Source organism: Tupaia chinensis, unplaced genomic scaffold (genome assembly GCF_000334495.1).
Source record: "Tupaia chinensis unplaced genomic scaffold, TupChi_1.0 Scaffold000492_1, whole genome shotgun sequence".
Lineage (NCBI taxonomy): Eukaryota > Metazoa > Chordata > Mammalia > Scandentia > Tupaiidae > Tupaia > Tupaia belangeri.
The window spans coordinates 1,352,391-1,358,007 of NW_006160004.1; the positions used below are offsets into that span (position 1 = coordinate 1,352,391).

Sequence of the window (5,617 nt, forward strand, 5' to 3'; positions counted from 1 at the left end):
GAGTTTAAGCCACCAGGTCTGGGACTCAAACTGTGGTCAACTACATGGGAGTCTAGTGACATAGCCATTACACTAACTGCTGGTCCTTTTATTTTTGTTTCTTTAAAAGACATTTATTCCTTTAGTTGAACAACCTCTACACAGTCAAATGTATTGTTTAAGACTTTGAGTAGAAAGGAATTTAGGATTTAAGAGGTTTTATGAACCTAATATGAAAATTTTCTGGCAATTAACTGAGGCTTTTAAAAACCTTAGAGAAAATTGGAAAAGTTGGTTCTGGAAAACCTGCAGTTAGATTTTGAAATCAAACTATTATTTGCCACAACTTGAAAAGAATTAGGACAATTCTGTATTTCCTTCATCTTCAGGCTGACCTGGGAAACAATAGGCTACTGTACTGGAAAACGTACAAACAGAAAGGCAACACGATTTGTGGTATGCTTGAAGTTAAGGGGGGCACATAACAGACTGCTCAGTTCTGTAGAATGGTCAGAATTTTGAGGGTACTTTGACCACGGATGAGAAAAATAACCGCAGACAAAATGGTAAGTTAGATGGGAAACCATGAGCTTGTATTGACATCAACTATGACTTTTCTCAGAAGCCTTATGGGAGCGGTAAAGTGGGTTGACCTGAGATGATCCCTGAAACTTAGACTGTGCTATAATGTGTTTTTAGACAAATCATTCCTTTCCCCTACTGAGCTTGAGGCTTTGTAACAGTCATGAATTAGTGTTGCAAGTATTTAAAATCTTTTTCTAACCTCATGTACGTGGAAATTTGTGTTCGGCTTCCATCGGTTACAAAATAAACCAGTGTAAACACCACTAATGACTGCTACTACACATAAAAACCAGGATTCCCGGTCCCCGCAAGCCATAGTGGAAATTTGTGTTCGGCTTCCATCGGTTACAAAATAAACCAGTGTAAACACCACTAATGACTGCTACTACACATAAAAACCAGGATTCCAGGTCCCAGCAAGCCATAGGAATATACCAACTTTTACTTTTAAATACTCTGAAGATTGAGACAATTTTGTTAGACTAACTCAGACTTGCTTCACTGGTAAGAGAAGCCTCTTGCAATCGGTTTCTTCCTCTGAAAATGGTGGCACTTGGGGAAACCCTTTTCCTTCCAGATTCCACCTACACAAATGGAACACTGAATTAAACCCAAAAATGGAGGCTCAGGCTGAGCCTGTAATTTTCTACACGACCATGACAAGGGATTAGGATATCTTCCTCCAGCTCTACTAATTCCTTTCTTTCCTTATTTTTATTTATTTATTTATTTATATTTTTTGTGGAGTAGGGCATGTGAGCTCACCAGAAAGACAGAGAGAGACAGAGAGACAGAAAGCGAGAAATCAACCCCCGGGGGATGGCCATGCTGCAATCCCTTCTCTTCCATTTTCCTCTCGGGATCTTGGGCACGCACGCACATGCGCCCAGTGTGAGTTTAAGTCACCGGGTCCAGAACTTGAACCACGGTTGACTACATAGGAGTCCAGCAACATAGCCATCATTATGCCAACTGCTGGTCCCCAGTTCTACTAATTTCCATGTTAAATCAAAATTTAAGTTTGTACTAGTCATAATCTCAAAACTAGCCAATTGAAAGTTAAGCAGAGCCTTGCCACTACCCAGATAAAGCTGTAGGTCTCACCACACACACCAAACAAGTCTACAGGGCTAGTTTCAGAACTCCTGTTTTAAATAATTTATTTTGACACCTATTATACCACACATTTTAAACACCAACATATAACTTCCTAATAAGATAAAGCAGACAAAAAAGTTTACCTTATTAGAAACAAGAATTCTGTAGGTACTAACGCCAGGTATTTAGAGACCTTTTAAATAAATTGGACATGTGTTGAATTTATTTTTGTTATAAATATAATGCTAAGACTAGTTTAACAAATAACACTTTTAAGCAGATATGACTGCCCTAAATTGTTTATTAGGTATGAATTTTATACACATTTCTTAGATTAGTGGTAATGGAGCTGGAGAGTATTGCACCTTCTCCAAGTTGCATGGTGAGAACGATCAATAGTGTGGTGGAACTCGTGGCCCTTTCAAAGGCCTTGGCTCTTGCTGCCTATGGATGTCAGCCCTGGCATCTCCCTGTGCTTGTGGACTGGTTTGGTAATCCACTGGATGTCAGGGTTTCTTCTGATAGCTTTATGGAATGCATCAATGAAGACAACCTCAAAGAATTTATATGTGGAATCTTCACCTGCTCAGTAAGAATTTAGAACTCTAAGAACCCCACAGTGGTGTCCAGCTCGCTCCTCTGCAACAGACTGGAGGCTTCGAGCAAACTTGAGCTGGTTAACACCATGATGGACAGGCTTGCCATAGGTTGTCCCCTTGGGGACTGGGCGTTTGCGGCCTCCATGACGCACATGAATACTGTATATCACATAACCTTGCTTCGCCTTGTATCCCAGTCTGTGTGCTTTATCTGGCCGGGTGTGGCTGGGTGCTCAGTGCAGCACTGAGAACTGGCGGTACTGCCAGCAGCCAACTCTCAGAAGAAAGCGCATCACAACGGACTGCTTCTTCTGCCACAGCTCCTGAACGTACTTGTACGAAACCGTCCTGGCTTACGTGATGGCTGCCGCCAGACGGAGAGGCCCCAGCAGAACTTTAAAGATGAAGTCCAAAGTGTGGCCAATGAAAAATATGCTACATTCCATAAGAAGTACTTTAGTTTTCTAATGTATTAAAGAAGAAATCTGGGGAACATGTGTGAGAATGGATGGTAAGGGTGTGGATCACAATGGAAGAAATGTAAAGTGGGTCAGGCCAAATTTGTTGATATGTGTCCACTAAGCAGAAATTCTGCATTTAATATTGCAACTCAGAGATTTAGAAAGGGCATCAATGTTTGGTCAGTCGGTTGGTTGAAATGTGGACCAAAAGGTGGTTCTAATATGTGAATTAGAAATACCAGATCTGTGGGCCAGCAAGTGGCATGGAGGTTAAGGCACTAGATCCCAAATGGCTGATTGCATGGTTGGAACCCTGGACCTGACAGTTTGAAAATCACACCAGGTATGTGTGCATGTGTGCCCAAAATCCCAAGAGGAAAATGGAGGAGAGGGATTGTACATGGCCATTCCTCCCGGAGGGTGATTTCTCACTTTTCCTCTCTCTCTGGTGAGCACACACACTCTATAGCAAAACTTAAAATAAATAAATAATAAATAAATAAAGCCAGATTTGTGGTGATTTAATATATGTTGAGGAAGAGATTCAAAGGCTTAGTGATATTAAAATATTAGAGTGAGTGGATTTTTCTTTTTTCTTTTCTTTTCTTTTTTGGAAAGTTTTCTGCTATAGGGTGTGTGCGCTCGCCAGAAAGACAGAGAGAGAGGGACAGAAAGATAGAAAGCGAGAAATAACCCCCCGGGGGGATGGCCACACCACAATCCCTTCTCCTCCAATATCGTCTCAGGATCTTGGGCATGCATGCGCATGCACCCAGTGTGAGTTTAAGCCACTGGGTCCAGGACTCGAACTATGGTCGACTACACGGGAGTCCAGCAACATAGCCATTATGCCAACTGCTGGTCCCAAGAGTGAATTTTTTATTTAAGACCTATGGCCCCATACTAAGAGGGTCCAGAAAACATACCTTCACCAATTCTGAGGGGCATCCCTGAAATGATTGTTTTTCTATGTAGACCAGACTTGACAGGGAGAAATGCAGTTAAGTTGGGAAACCTAAAGACAATAGGAGTAGTAAATCCTGGAGTGAGACCTAGTGACAGTAGTAAATCCTGGAGTGGGACCTAGTGACAGCACTCAACCACCAAAGACAAGGTGGGTGTGGTTACTTTAACAGATATCAGAGTAAAAGCATCAATCAGAATGATCCAACTCACACAGACCCATGGCCTTGGCCAGTTAATCATGGCGTTCCTAAATGTGAAATAGATAAGAAGCCTAAATTCTTACTTGATCTGTATATGCAGGAAAGTTTAGGTCAAGTGAACAGAAGTATAAAACAAATAATAAAAATAGAGGGTTATAGCCTCTCAATAAATTCCCAGAGCTAAGCTAGTTTACAACCTAGGATCCCGGAATGAAATGGAGGTCAAGTCCACTTAAGGAGGGATCCCAGAATGCTACTGAAACTTTATATTATTCATTTTTCTCTCACCCAAAGAGACCTATGGTTCTTTTGTTTTTCCAGAATGACTGTATTGCAGGAAAGAAATTAATCAGACTTTCTGGGAATTACTGGACACTGGCTCTGAAATGACATTGATTCCAGGAGACCTAAAATGTCACTATAGTCCACCAGTTAGAGTGGGGGCTTACAGTGGTTTGCTGGTTAATGAAGTTTTAGCTCAGATTTATATCACAGCAGGCCCACTGGTTCCTGTTCCCAGTCTCCAATTATTTCTCCAGTCCCTGCTACATAACTGGAATAGACATGCACAACCGCTGGGAGAATACCCATAATGGCTCCCTGACCTGTGAATGAGGGCTATTCTGGTGGGACATGCCAGGTGGAAGCCACTAGAACTGCCTATATCTAAGAAAAAACTAAATCGAAAGCAATATGGCATCTCTGCAGGAATTGCAGAGATTAGTGCTACCATCAAGAACTTGAAAGACACAGGGATGACTCCCATCACATCCTCATTCAACTGTTCTATATGGCCTGTGGAGAAGTCAGATGGTTCCTGGAGATAGACAGTGGATTGTTGTAAGCTTAATCTGGTGGTGACTCCAATTGTACTTGTTGCACTGGATGATTTCCTTGCTTGAGCAAATTAACACATTCTCTGGCATGTGGCACACAGCTTATTAGTCTGGAAAATGCCTTTTTGGGTGCAAACCTGGCAATGAAGACTACCAGAATCAGCGTGCTTTCAGTTGGCAAGGCTGAAATACTTCTTGACTGCCCTACCTCAGGGGAATATTAACTCTCCAATCCTATATCATAATGTAGTTCATAGAGGTCTTGATCACCTTTCTTTTCCCCAAGATATCACGTCATTCCATTACATTGATGCCATTATGGTGCTTACATTTAGTAAGAAGTAACAACCACTCTGGATGTACTGGTGAGACATTTGTATGTCATGGGGTAGGAAATAAATCTGAGAAATTCAGAGGACTTCTACCTCAGTGAAGTTTCTTGGGGTCCAGTGTGGGCATGTCAAATGATCTCTTCTGGGATGAAAGATAAGTTGTTCCACCTGGCCCCTCTTAGAACCAAAAAGGGGGCACCAAGCCTAGGGGGCCTAGCTGGATTTTGGAGGCAACATGTTCCTCATCTAGGTGTGTTATTGCAGCCCATTTACTGAATGACCCAAAAAGTTGCTAGTTTTGAGTGGGGCCTGGAATAGAAGATGGTTCTACATCAGGTCCAGGCTGCTGTGCAAACTCCTCTGCCAATTGGGCCAATGATCCAGCAGGGTAAATTGTAGTATAGGCCCTTAGAGTTTGGAGCAAAACCCTGTAACGCTCCATAGATAACTACTCTCCCTTTAAGAAACAGCTTTTTTATTCTTATTTTTTTGAATTTTTTTATTTTAACTTTATTTATTTTAATTTGACCAGAGATGGGCCAAGTGAGAGAGAGGGAAAGA

The 5,617-nt window shown here is 41.8% G+C and overlaps 1 pseudogene; it reads right to left on the minus strand.

Moving 5' to 3' along the window:
- Window positions 1–1,996: 1,996 nt before the first annotated feature.
- The window catches only part of LOC106735711 (60S ribosomal protein L15-like), a 4,036-nt pseudogene continuing 415 nt past the window's right edge, over window positions 1,997–5,617 (minus strand).